This window comes from Muntiacus reevesi, chromosome 2, assembly GCF_963930625.1.
Source record: "Muntiacus reevesi chromosome 2, mMunRee1.1, whole genome shotgun sequence".
NCBI classification, from domain to species: domain Eukaryota; kingdom Metazoa; phylum Chordata; class Mammalia; order Artiodactyla; family Cervidae; genus Muntiacus; species Muntiacus reevesi.
Window position 1 is genome coordinate 113,755,909 of NC_089250.1, and position 13,875 is coordinate 113,769,783.

General features: G+C 57.4%; 1 protein-coding gene across 3 annotated transcripts in view; it reads left to right on the plus strand.

The window, feature by feature from the left end:
- The first annotated feature begins 5,055 nt into the window (after window positions 1-5,055).
- The window catches only part of ZMIZ1 (zinc finger MIZ-type containing 1), a 150,110-nt gene continuing 141,290 nt past the window's right edge, over window positions 5,056-13,875 (plus strand). For all 3 annotated transcript variants that reach the window (XM_065922707.1, XM_065922709.1, XM_065922708.1), the window contains exon 1: window positions 5,056-5,140. The gene's annotated coding sequence lies outside the window, so the exon portion shown is untranslated. The remainder of the gene's footprint in view (window positions 5,141-13,875) is intronic.

Sequence of the window (13,875 nt, forward strand, 5' to 3'; positions counted from 1 at the left end):
CCTGGTGACAAGATTGTGCTGAGGATGGAGGGAGGGACTGAGAGCTTCTGGGTTGCTGAGGACGGGCTCTGGCAGGCGGGAGTCGTGCCAGGTCTGTGACAGCCTGAGTCCCTCACATCTTGAGCACGGTGGGTGTGCACAGGCGCGTGTGTAGGTGTGTGTGTGTGTTATTGACAGCAGGTGTGAGGACCTGCGGCCTAGTGACAGCCCTGGACTGCAGGCTGAGAGCTGGCATTGGTGTAGCCCCCTGCCCACCACCCCTGCCAAACAGGGTGGTCCAACCCCCTCCCCCAGGGGCTTATGGTAGCTCTGTGCTCTGGCCAATGCCCCGCTCTACAAGGTCAGCAGGGGCCTCCCCTAGTGCGTGAGTAGCTGGAGAGACACCCCGAGCCACCTTTTTCCTCCTGGCCGGCATGCCTTGGCTTCCACGAGGCCCCGGACCCTCGGTCTGTCTCCTCCACGTCTGGATTCCTCCCCCTCCCCCAGCTTGGTGAGGTCAGGGAACATGTATTCCAGGAATGCGGGAGGCGGGGCGGCCGGCCCGGTTTGGATAACCATCGGGGTAAATATTTGCCTTGCTCCCAGAGCCAGCACTGGCCGCCAGGGGAGGACGAGGGGGCCTGCTCCCAGGGTCATGTAAGGGGATGCGTCCCTGGGTGGGTCTTTGAGGTGAAGGAACCCGTGTCTCCCCGGCGACCCTGGGAGCTGGGTCTGAGGCCACCTTCCCGGACAGGGCCCCTGACCCGCAGCACCAGAAGCTGTTCGGCCCACCTGTAAAGTGAGGGTGGGAAGAGCTGCCTGGCCCGACTGAGGTGAGGAGGGTCAGACCCACGTGGGAGCCAGCGCTGGTCAGTTCAGCCAGTGGAACAGCAGGTTGGACCTAGTTTGGGTGGGTGCCCACATGACCGTGTTCTGGTCTTCACTTGGCCACCAATGACCTTGACAGTCACCCCTCTCCCAGACTCTGGACAGTCCCCATTCACTGACCTGTTACTGACCTGTGTGTAGATGCACTTGTGTCTATGTACCCGTGTCTTGTGACGCTTTCACAGCCAGCAGAACCCGAGGGGCATGTGTGCGTGATTAGCAGCAGTTGACAAGAGTCCAGAACTTCAGCTCAGCGCTGTCACTGGTGTGGTCCCCTGCCCTAGAGGCCACACAAGGGCAGCCCGAGCCCCTCTCCCGGAAGCCTGTGGGTAGGACAGTGCTCTGGCCAATGTCCGGCTCTGCAAGGTCAATGTGCAGCCTCTCTTGGCGGGTGAGTAGCTGAAGGAGTGATTAGTCCCTTTTTAGAGAGGAGATGGGTGCTCAGAGATGCCAAGTAACTTGCTCAAGGTCACCCAGCATGAAAGGGCAGAATAGGGATTCAAACTCAGCTCTACCCACCCTTGCCCTAGACCTTACCTCTGAGGACAGGGCCAGGCTCCAGTCCAGAATATGGACTCCCAACCCTTGGTGGCTTAGAGCACACTGGTCACTTAGCCATGGGCCTCTGGCCGCTATCACAGAGATGTCACAGTGCCCCACACCCCGGATGCACCGTGGCACAGGCACTTCTGTCCTCCCGGAATCCCCAGTCAGCCTTGCGTGTCTCTGGGCCAGCCGCGGCCCCAGTCCACTCGGCCTGGTGCCTGCACTCAAGCCCACACCCAGGTGGGTCCTTCCTCCCAGGGGATCCCTAGAGGAGCAAGGGATGGGAAGGGGGTGGGGCTGGGAGAATCCATCTGGGTCCTGGGACAGACCCCACCCCCGAGTGACCTCTGCCAAGTCCCAGACCCAACCTTGCCACTTCCCAGCCTTTACACCCCTGGCAGCTCTACCCTCCCTCGGAGATCAGTGTCCTGCTCTGCAAAGAGGGTGCTCGTTCCCACCCTGCCCTGCCCTTGGGAGCCCCAGACGTAAGGTGAGAGTGGAAGCACATTTCAACCTCCCCCCCCTGTGCAGGGAGGTCTGCACACCTCCCCTTCTACCCCTTCCTGCCCTCGCAGCCTGCCGCGACCTTGTAGTCGAGGTGACCCCCTCATCCAACCCAGAGGGAGGGTCCTGAGCTCAGCAGATCGCTCTCTCTGGGCAGTGGGGAACCCCTCCCTTGGGGAGCCTGGGTGGGCCCCACCACCCTTCTCAGCCCTGAGTCTCAGGCTGCCCTCCGCCCCATGGCACTGAGGGCCCTTTAAGCAGAGCACAGTTCCCTGTGTGAATCTATGTCCTTTACGGTTGTGGTCTGGCCAGGCTGGGGGCAGACATGGGACACCTCTCCCAGTCTCCCCAGGTGGCCAGAGCCCTACAGGCTGTGAGGCTCACCTACGGGCACCCAGGGGGCCAGGGGTGAGGGCAGATGACTTCACCGGTGTGTTCACAGCCCCACCTGGGCCTGAATTCCCCCACCTCCTCCCCAACCTGTCTGTACAGCCAGTGTGAGTGGGGCCCAGTGCACAGACAAGGGAGCCTGGGCGTCCAGTTGGTCATCTTGAATAGGTTGAGTCTGAGTGGACAGACCACCCACTCATGCCCAGCTCTGTCCTTATTACTTTTCTCTCTGTATTACCTGCATGACCTTAGGAAGCTATAGAAGCTCTCTAGACCTCATGTGTAAATTGGGGGTGCTATTTAGTTACTACTTCATAGCATTTCGTTGAGAGCTAAAGAAGTATCACAGGAATAGCCCCCAATGTGGACCCAGTTCAGGCAGGCTCCTGGTCCTTTCTCCTTCCCAGATGGGGGTCATAGGGAAGGGGGTCAGTCCCTAACCAGGGCCTGAGTTCATATCCTGGTGACCTCTCTGTGTGATGCCCTTTCTGTGTGACCTTGGACAGGTCGCTTCCCCTCTCTGGTCGATTGGCCTCTTTGCACAAGTCCAATAGCAAAGAACCGAGGATGGATGGGGCGGAGAGACACGTATGTGTGCGCTGTAAGCCGGGGAACCTCTGCGAGGCAGGATGGGCGGGCGTCGTTCCTCAGAGCTGGGACGTTGCTCATCGAGTGAGCGAGGACTTTCCGGCTCTGGCTTCTGTCTCAGCTGCCAAAATAATTATTTTCTCTTTGTCAGCGAGTCTGCGGCCAGCTTGCCTTTGGGAAAGGACTGAGCTGTGGCGGTGGGGAAGCAGGAGGCTGATTCCTGTTCTGCCCCAGCCACTGACTTGCTGCATGACCCCGGGATGGGGGCAGGTGCTGCCCTCTCCAGGCCTCACTGTCCTCCTCTGTGAAATGGGAGAGTTGGAGTCAAGGGCCATTTGTGTCCCCACGGTGAGCAGAGTTTTGGGACTGCCAGAGTCAGAGGGTCAGGACCCAGAGACATTCTCTTTCCCATGTGGAGTGGGGGTGCTGAGCCAGGCTGTGGGAGCCTGGGCTTTAGGGGCCTAGTGCTCCGTGGAGCCCAGCACCAGCTCCTGAAAGTAATGTCACCTCACCTAACACGGCTGGAAAGCAACCTGCGTGTCCAGCACTCAAATGCGTTACCTTTTACTGTATGTACCACTCCTTGAGAGTGGACCCCTCCTTAACCCTTTATCACCTCCCAAAAATGAGGAAACTGGGGACCAGAGAAGTTTAAGAAATTGCCCAAGGCCACATGGTAAGGGGATGAACCCAGGACTTGAACCAGATCATTTTTATTACAGTACTGAGCCCACTTCTTAAATGCCAGGCCCTGGTGCCCCTTACTGAAGCCATAGGCACACACTTGGCTCCCTGGGAACCCTGCCCACTGCACAGCCCTCTGCCAGCCCCCAACACATGTGCGAACCCAAACTTCATGTGGCCTCTGCACATCCATTCCCGTGGTAGCCCCGGGCCTCATCCCAAGAGGCACTCAGCCCTGCTGGCAGGTTTCCCATTTCTTAGAGGAGGGCACGTGGGTGCAGCGAGTGTGGCGATCACCTGGAGCCACCCAGCGAGATGCCTTCGTAGCTGGGACTCCAATTCGGGGCTCTGCAGCTCCCACCCCACAGCTAGGACTCCAGAGAAGCTACCCTGCCAGGGTCTGGGTCTGGATCTGGCCCTTCTGGATTCCCGAGGGGCCCTGTGGGTGGGGAGGAGAGCGCAGTACTGCTGGCCCATTGTGGAGATGGGGCAGTTGAACCCACTGCACTGGGGAGACACTGGGGTCCTCCTCCGCCCAGAGCCCCAGGGGGTCCTTCCACTTCTGCCTTCTGCTTCCTCCACTCTGAACACCACTGTCTCTGGCCCAGACTCTAGGGGCAGCCTCCCTGCTGGTTTCCCTGCCTCTTCCTGTCCCTTCTAAGCCCTTCTTCCTGGCATCCTTGGGGATCTTCTCAAACTAGACCCAGGCTCACATGGCTCAGCTGCTCAGACCCTCCCATCCATCCTTGCGATGGTCAGCCCTGCCTTCTGGCCATCACTCACCTCCCCACCTCCCTCCTCCACCACACCACCTAATCTCAAGTACTCCACTGAGCCAGGGTTTTTTCCCTGTTTGGAGCCTTCACATACACTGTTCCCCGTGCCTGGAACACTGTTCCACGCATCTTGGCCTACCTCTCTCTGGCTCATCCTTCAACTTTACTTCCCCAAAGAGACAGCCCTGAACCTTGAGTCTAAGCTGTGTCACCCTTGTACTTGTTCTTTCTGGCAGATACCAACTTCTAATTATGTGTTGTTTGATTCTTTGCCTATTATGAGTCCTCACAAGGGCTGATCCGTGATCCTGTTTACAGCTCAGGGTGTTCGCTAAATGTTTCTTGAGTGAATGAATGAATGTCAAGCGCTTTTGTCACCATAGGCCCTTAGATCCTCCCAGAAACCCGTGGAGAGATCATTGTGATTCCATTTGACAGGTGAGGAATCTGAAAGTCAGAGCGGCCCAGAGCTTACCCACAGTCACATAGCCAGTAACTGCCAGCTGTGGGGTGTCAGGGGCCTCTTAGGGCCCCTTGGCATTAGGCCCCCTTTCCTCTCCTTCCTTCAGATTCCCCATCTGTCCAGTGGGGATGATTTGATTTAGCTGACAGTGAGCTTTCCAGCAGGTTGGCGGGGGTCTGTGGCCGCAGGTCAGTTCTGGGGCCCTGCTGTGAGTGGTCCCTGACCACCCTTCTCATTGCAGGAGAATGGAACTGGAGTGAGGCGGAGGGACCGCCAGCTGCTGACCGGCACGCGGGACGCTGGTGATTCACAGGTCACTGAGGTAGGTGTGCAGCCGGGCTTGGGGGGGCGGCTTGGCCCCGATGCTCAGGGAAGGGGCAGGAGGCGTGTCCTGAGTGGGGGAGGTGCTGGCCCCAGTGCCCTGCGCCTTTGACTGCAGCACAGACTGGGTGGGACTGGATGCAGCCCCCACCCCACCCTCACTGAGATCTCACTAGCCCCCAAAAGGACTTCTCGGGGCCTCTCAGGCCTGATCTGTGTCTCCAGTGGCAGGGGTGGGAGATGCATGCAGGAAGAGGGATGGGTCTGACGTCTCCAGCCTTGGCTCAGCAGCCCTGTCTGTACCACTCAACCCCGTGGCACAGGGGCCTCGCACGCCCAGCAGCATGGCAGCCACACGGGAAGAGGCAGGATGGGCAGAGAAGCCTATTCACTGAGATGGGGGCTGTGGCTGCCCACCTGCTCTCTCCCACAGGCCTCTGAGCACCCACAAGTCTGGGGTCAGAGTGCCTGCATGCAAATCCTGGCCCTGCCTCTCATCCACCGTGACCCTGTGTGGTTCCTTCATGCCTCAGTTTACCTGTCTATGAAAGAGGGCTGGGCGCCACGCCCCTGACCCCACATGTGCACCGGTGCAGCTGGACACAGCAAATGCTCAGGATCTGGCGTTTCCCTTGCTTCTCGCACACCTCCATTCCCGCCATCCCTCCTCCTTGAGGGCCCACCTATGCCAGGATGGACACCAATTGGTCATTCAGCTTGATGAGGCAGCTTGGGCCCCCAAGGAGCTCCCGGAAGCATCTGGAGCCCGAAGGTCCCAAGCTTCGAGCCTCCCAGACCTGCCTCAGGCCCCGACATCAGCGTGTCTCATCACAGAGTGGCTTTTCAGGGTTGATGACACTTGGCCCTGTGCCAGAGGGCCACCCATGTAATCCCTCTTTATTCGGTGGCTCCCAACCCAGAGATGAGAGCCTGTCCCAGAAATGCTGACTTGAGGCAGGGCCCTTTGTCCCAAGGCTCTGGGGCCCAGCCAGGGGAGCCCAAGTCTTCGTCCTGGTGGGAGGCCCCGCCCGATGGTCTCCCCACTGCTCTCAACATCTCTCCTGAGACTCCAGTGCTCCCAGGTACCCACACTCAGGGCCAGGAGAGCCCTGGGGATCCTCTGCGCTTCACTCAGGTGCTGGAACCAGGCAGCAGACTCTGATCTCCCTCCCTGCCACAGGAAATCCTGGCTTCCTCCTATCCTCTTCGCGACCTTGGGCGAGTCCTTTCACTTCCGTGAGAGTTCTCATCTGAACGAGGATAATTATACCAACATTGCTGAGAGGACTGTTGGGAGGATGCTTAGAAACCTGGAATATTCCAAGTGTTACAGCTGGGTGAGAGTCGGCCGTGTACCAGGCACTGAGCTCCTTGAATGCTTATTTCCCCACACAGTGATCCCATGTGGAGGTGTGTTTAATGCCTCATTCTCCGGAGGCTCAGAGTGCTTCACAAACCTACAGAGCTGTAAGTGATGGAGTGGGGATTTGAACCAGGAGAGATACCTTAGAATTAAGCAGCCCACGGTGCCTTAGAGATCAGGGGCAGAGCCACAGGGCAGGTCCAAGGTGGATGCTCAGGAAACAACCCCCATTTCTGCCAGGCAGCCTTTGTCCAGCCCTCCAAGCCTGGCTGCCCTCAGGAGCCAGTGGGTGGCCCCTGAAGGCCGGGGGCCTGCCCCTCCCCAGAGGGCCTGCTGGCATCTCCATCAGGCTAGGGGAGCCCACTGCTAATTGTGAGGTAACCTTTGAAATTCTCCTTCACGGTGGGTTCTCTTTTCGGATGTTTTTCAAGGTAATTCATTCCCTTTCCAGAAATTGCTGGTGGAGGAGCATTAGGCAGCTGGTAATTAATCATAGGAGCGGCTTGGAGTTTATTCTTTAAAAAAAAAAAAAAAAAGAGGATAGAAAACCTTGGTGAAAAAAAAAAAAAAAGAAAAGGAAAGAAAACCGCTCCAAGGCGAGGGTGGTAATCAATACTTCGGTGTCCTAGAAACGGCTGGGGATGGGGGTGGCAGACGTGCGGCCTTCTCCCTTCCTTCCCGGGGCTGGCAGATGGTCAGTGCCGGCAGCGTCATCAGTGAGGCTCTGCCTTTGACCATCAGCCCCCAGAGTGACTCTAAGCAAGTCGCTGCTTCTCCCTGGTCTCACCTTTGACCTATAAAATGGGTGAAAGTCAAGTTGTCAGACTAGGAAAGAATTTTAAACGATCCGGGGCATATCCTAGTGCCCCGGCACATGGTCGTTGCCTGGTTGATAGTTTATCAATTGAGTGTGTAAATGAATGAATGATTTTCTTGGGTCTTTGTCAGCCATCATCAGTCAAGGAGGGGACCCTCTAGAACACTGTTTCTCTGATTCTGTTATGATGTAGAGTGAAAGCCAGGGTGATTGGCTGGCTGTGTTACTTTCCAAACCAATGACGAAGGGACAGTCTTGACCGACAGACTCTGGCCAGCGGAGCTCAGGCCCCTCGGTGGCAACCTCACTGAGTTGTCCTCAAGTTCAACTTTCCAAGAGTCTGAGCTGTCTGGAGACATTTTTTTTAAAGCTGCTTTCTGGAGAGGTAGTGAGTTCCTTGTCACTGGAAACTATGCACGCTGTGGCACTCAGGTAGCAGGCTGAGGGGCTTAGAGCTTTCCTGAGTTTGGGAGAGAGCATGAGGCTATTCAGGATGGACACCGAGGAGGCTGGACCGGCAGAGTGGAAAGCCTCTCCCCCTGGAGCTGCTGCCCAGGGCCCCCAGGGAAGACTGAGAAAGCGGCTTGTCCATGAAGGACTCCGATGCTTTGGAGCCTGTTCCTTGGAGGGGAGAAGAGTGTGCAGGGGTGTGTGTGCCAGTGTGTGCCCCTGAACAGGTGTGAGATGTATGTGTGATTAGCGAGGCTATGTATGAGGCTGTGAAGTGTGTGAATACTTGTGAGTGTGCAAGAAAAGGAGAGTGCCCCCACCCGCGTGTGCAGCTCCCAGCAAGACCTTGGCATCTCAGGCCATCCCCATACATGAGGCCTGGCTTCAGCTGCACGTTCAGACTGGCCAGATGGGCACTGCTGACCACGGCAATGCCTGAGTCTAGCCCTAAGAGTGGGTGGGTGCAGCCAGACCCCCATGGGGAGGCAGGGGTCTGCTTGGGTAGTCCTCTGAACAGCCTGACCAACTTGGCCCAATGTTTTTACGTCTCTCCTTGGCCTCCAAATCCAGCTCATGTGTGTGTGTGTGTGTCTGTGTGTCTGTTTGCCCGCCCTCCGTGTCTTTGTCTCTCTGTCTGATTCTCTCTGTGCAGGCTCCTCTCTCCTGCCCAGCTCCCCTCTCTTCTCACAGCGGCAGTCCCACAGCCCCCGTCTGCCTCCCTCCCAGCTCTGCATCATCACCTCCGTCATCCCAGGACTCCGCAGAACCAAGACCTCCCAGGCTCCCAAGCTGCCACCTTTCCCCCTGTTTGCCCAACTCTGGCAACACACAGCTCCCTCCCACCTTCCTTTTCAGGGTGTCCAAGGCGGCACCCCACAGTCCCGCTGCTTGGAGGCTTTGCACTGTGTGTGATGAGTCCCCCCTCTCCTACCCCTTGGGGAGACCACCGTCCCATCCCCATGGACCCTCACTGTGCCAACCACTCAGGATGGAGTCTGAACTCCCGGCTGAGATCTGCCCCCATGGTTGCCCCTCTGTGCCATCCTGGGAATACGTCCTGGCCACAAGCTAGAGCAGGGGAGAGGGAGCGGGCCTGCGTCCACTAGCAGAGGCAGCTGGAAACCCAGCACTTCCCTCCAGCACTAATGAAATTCTTGCTATAATTAGAAGTGAGGTGTCCAGGAGCTGGCTGCCTGGCGGGAGCGGGTGTATGCTCATGAATAAATAAATTGTCCTTTTCTGAGGAGAGAAGGAGCCAGAGGGTGGGCTCCCGGAGAACTGCAGGCCTGGAGGGTGTCTGTGACCTGTGAGGTGGGTGATGGGCCCTAGTGGTCTCCACTCATCTGGATGCCCTTGGGGACCCTTCTGAGTCCCCTTCCCTGGCCAGTCAGTCTTCCTGTAAGTGCCAGCTGCGTGCCAGGCCGACTCAGCCTGGCATCAAGGCTGCTGCCGTCCGGCCCCAGCCTCTTTCACGGCCACACCACACACTAGCTGCCGGTCAGTGTCCTAGGCTGCAGTTGCAGCCTGTGCTGCCCCTCCCCATCGTTATCACCTGTCACCAGGCTGCACCTTTCTTCTGCACTTCCTCCTGCCTCCAGAGCCCTTGGCCCTGTTGCTGTAGAGCTGGAACTTTTCGGAGCCTTCCTCAAGCTGTGCATCCCCCCCAGGGATGGACATGGCCCAGTCCCCTGGGCACTCCAAGGCCTCCAGTCCTCAGAGGCCCTGGTTGTTTCCACCCTAAGCTGTCCACCCTCTCCTTCTGCTCTGATGCCCTGCAGGGTGCTCAGCAGACTACTGGGCACATCATCTTTTATTTTGTATTCATTACATGTTGGGATAATAACATATTGGATGTTTTATACTCTTTTCTCATACTCAGTCTTCGAAGACTGCTGTGTATCTAATGCGGAGAAGACGTTTCAGACTTCGGTGGTCAGTGGCCATGTGTGGTTCTTGGCTGCCGTAGGCGACCACATGCAGCCTTGGCGACCCCGGTTTTCTGGTTCGCATGAGGGGAAACTGAAGCAGGGGAAGGAAGTTTTGCAGATGAGAGTTTGCAAAGCCAGTGTGCTCTCTATAAGACAGAGCTGCTGCCGTCCTGCTGTTCAGAGTAAAGAACTGGGCACGTCACACTGGTCATAAAGGTAAATCAAATCAGGCAAGACTGTAGCCCACACCCAGGTGACTGAACCTCAATAAGGGTAGAGGAGAAATTATGTGAGGGTTCCATTCCCCCCAAAAGGGGTTCCAGCAATTTGTGGGCTTCCCCACCTTATCCCCAAACAGAGGTGTCTCTCACAGGCTATGCCACAATAGGGGCCAGTTCCCCCACCCTGTCACCCCTAGCTTCTTTCCAACCCCACTTGAAAACGGGATTGGGGGTTGGAGTCCAGGAAGGGAGGACGCCCCTGTCCTCCACCCCCTCCCACATCATCCAGGATGCAGTCTGAATTGCAGAGGCACCCAGTGGGTGTACCTGTGAACCCAGAGGTTCCCCACAGGGTCAGGAGATGATGGAGCCGGGCTGGCTCCAGGCACAGGAGCTGGGAGAAGGGAATTGTCTCCCTTGAGCCTGGCCCCGCTCCTGCCCGCCTGGAGGGGCTCCAGCCCCACCCTCTGGAGATGACTTTCCTCTTTGTCACCCACAGCCCCAGCAGCTGCAGCGGAAAGTCAGGAGTTTCAGGGGCTGACTCGCCCTCCCTCTGTGGGACCCCTGTCCATGGAGGAGCCCCTATACCAGTGGCCTTTCCTGGTCTCTCCTGCAGCTAGCCACTTGCCCCCTCTCTGCTGGAGTGAATGCCCCTTGAAGACTCAGGGAAGCTCCGAACCATGTCCTGGTATGCATGCTAAGTTGCTTCAGTCAAGTCTGACTCTGTGCAACCCCATGGATTGTTGCCTGCCAGACTCCTCTGTCCATGGGATTTCCCAGGCAAAAATACTGAACTGGGCTGCCATGCTGTCCTCCAGGGGATCTTCCTGACCCAGGGATCGAACCCACATCCTTATGTCTCCCATATTAGCAGGCAGGTTCTTTACCACTAGCGCCACCTGAGAAGCCCAAGGTCCTGGTATGCCAGTGCTGAAGGGCAGCAGGAAGCCAGCAGGCACCTGGCCTGTGTGCCCTCAGCTTCCTTGGGAGAGGACAAGGAGGTTTTATCCGGCATGTCAGCTTTGAATGCGTTGGGCGGGCTGTGTTAAGGACTCCGAGGCTGTGCACACGTGGTGAGAAATAGTACGGGCGCTGCTCAGTGCGCATGCGCCCTTCCAGCCCCGTCTCCCCGAGCATCGCGTCTACTTGTCAGATGTGTCCGTTCTGAGCCGTGGCCAGTGGTGGGGTGGGGAGGAGGCAGTCACCCTCAGTGTGGTCCCACAGGTGTCCGTGCCGTGACTGCTGTGTGGACTGTGCTCAGGGAACCTTCTGGAGTCCCCAAGTTATGAGGACCACATACGCCCCTAGAGAGCCGATGGGGAGCACCAGCCCCTGCCTGCCATACTCCTCTGGTTACTGGAGAGCAGGGGGGCGCGTGGGAGCCCTTCCCTGTCAAGCCCTGTCTCCCCTGTCAAGTGCTTCTCGCCTTTCTGCAGTTCCCGTTTGGAAAGCTGTTTGGGACAGCTGTTTGGGACCCTTCGTTGCTGTCCTGAGGCATCCTTGGGGGCCTGTTTCAGTTCGTGTGGCAGCATCTCTGCTTCATAGCCTCCATGGAATGCTCCCCTGGTGCCTCTCCTTCGGTCGGTGGATAGTCTAGCATGGGACAGCCCTCGCCAGGTGGTACCTGCTGAGCTCCCTTCCCCACCCTAGTCATCCCCCACCTCACCCTTGGCACTGTCTGGGTGAGCCAGCCCCCTTCACCACCCTGTTTCCGCCCCCAACAAGTGCCCTCAGCCGAGGCCCCTAGATGTCCCCTGCCTGGCAGCTCTGATGATTGAGCCAAGAGGACCGTGGTGAGCTAGAACCTGCAAATAATCTGGACCATTTTTCTCTGTGGAAGAAACACAGCGAACACTCTTGCACTCTTTATCCAGCTTAGTTTGTCCCCAGTCACAGCTCCAGGAGGGTTGTTCAAGGTCATCCCTGCCTGCCAAGATCCTCTAGTGGCTGCTTGCCCACCTCTGCTGCTGGAGAGCTCACCACCCATGGGCCCACTGGTGTCTGTGGGTACAGGACACAGTGGGACACACACTTAAAGCAGGACAGACACGTGGTAAGTTGCTTCAGTCATATCCGACTCTTTGCAACCCTATGGGCTGTGGCCCTCCAGGCTTCTCTCTCCACGGAATTCTCCAGGCTGGAATACTGGAGTGGGTTGCCATTTCCTTTTCCACGGGATCTTCCCAACCCAGGGGTGAAACCTGAGTCTCTTATGTCTCCTGCACTGGCAGGCGGGGTTCTTTACCACTAGCACCACCTGGGACAGACACTTGGGGGCTCAGATCCCTGCCCTGCCACCGATCGAGTGGGTGAGCCTAGACAAGTTACTTCCTCACCGGTACCCTATGTTTCCTCATCAGTTCATGGGGAGAAAAGCCCACCTGCCTGTGGGGATGCCGTGGGGCTGGGATGCAGCAATGGCTGTGCAGTGCCAGACTTCCCTGTTGACTGTAAATAGATGCCCTGAGAGAGACACCCCCACCCCTCAGCACTAGAACATCTGCTTGAAGTTGGCACCTGTTAGATCCAGGACCCAGATACTTCCCTCCTCCAGGGATGCTGGGCTTCTGGGTCCTCTCTGGAGCTCTGGGGTGGGAACTGTCAGGATGACACTTCAATATGGCACATCTCCAAAGCGCCAACGCACACACACCAGCTGGGGCACTTGTTTAAATGCCTATTCTTAGACCCCTCTCCTGGAGTCTGATTCTGTGAGTTAGAGTTGGGCTTTGGACTCTGAATTTCTAACCCATATAACACCTGCAGTCTGGCCAATCTGGAACACATGGATGCCGGTCTCAGGGAGCTGGCCAAGAGATAGGGCCATGGACAGTATCACAGCCTCGCTGGGTAGACTTGGACAAGCCCTGTCCCTGTCTGTGGCTGTTTTCTCATGAATAAAGCAGGGGTTTAGATGATCTGTAAAGGCTCTTCCTGCTCTTAAAACCCTGTGATAATCAGAAGGACATTTCCTGGTATCCCATTTGCCAGTCTCCCTGAGTCACATCTGTGAGTTTCAGCCCCAGTCCTTCTGGCCGCAGAGTGTTCAGGTCAGCAGCCACCTGCCAGCCCCAGAGTCCTAGGGACAGAAGAGCTGTTCCCTGGGTGTGACGGCCAGTTAGTGGCGATTTCCCTGGGCCTTGCAGGAGGCCTTAGATCAAGAGGCATCTGTGGATCTGAGCTCTCTTCCCTGAGCTGAACTAGCCCCTTAGCCTGGGCCCAGCCGAGGGAGGCAGGGGAATGGGGTTGTCTGGCTCCTCTGAGAGACCTTGGCGCTTTTTAGTTAACCCACACAGAAACCTGGGGTGTCAGAATATGGCCCGGTGGAGCCCTTTCATTTTTATAGATGGAGAAATTGAGGCCCCAGGTGGAACATGACTTGCCAGGGAGAAGTGGGAAGCAGGTGCAGAACCAAGCCTCTTGGCTTGTGGTCTGGTCTCTGGGCCACGCCAAGCCACCCACCACCCCTCTCCTTAGAAAGTTCATCTGAGATGGGTAGGCTTGCCAGGCTTGAGCCCTAAATCAGCCTGTTCAGCTCCCGGGAAGAGATGAGGGCTGTCTTAGGACAGGGACCAGGGAGCCAGCTGCTCTGGAACACTGGGCCCTTTTGGAATCACACTGCTAGACTAAAACAACAACCCCCGCTCTGCCCCAAGTCTTCCTGCCCCAGCCAAGGACGCCCTGTGGAAGGTTTCCAGGAATATCCACGCAGAGGGCACCGTGCTCCAGAAATGACAAGGCTCTCCCTCCCAGATTCCCTCCCATTTTCCACTCACTGGTACTCAGGAGAATTAATAAGCAGAGGTGAAAAACCGGCCCTTGCTCTAATAAGTCCTCATTTGAGTTGGCTGGGCCCTGGCAGGTGGCAGAGGAGGAACTCTTCCCCCCAAGGCCTTCACCCCCTGTCTGGGATGATGTCAGAACTGGGGCTCAGGGTCTGGGCTACGATCCTTTGAC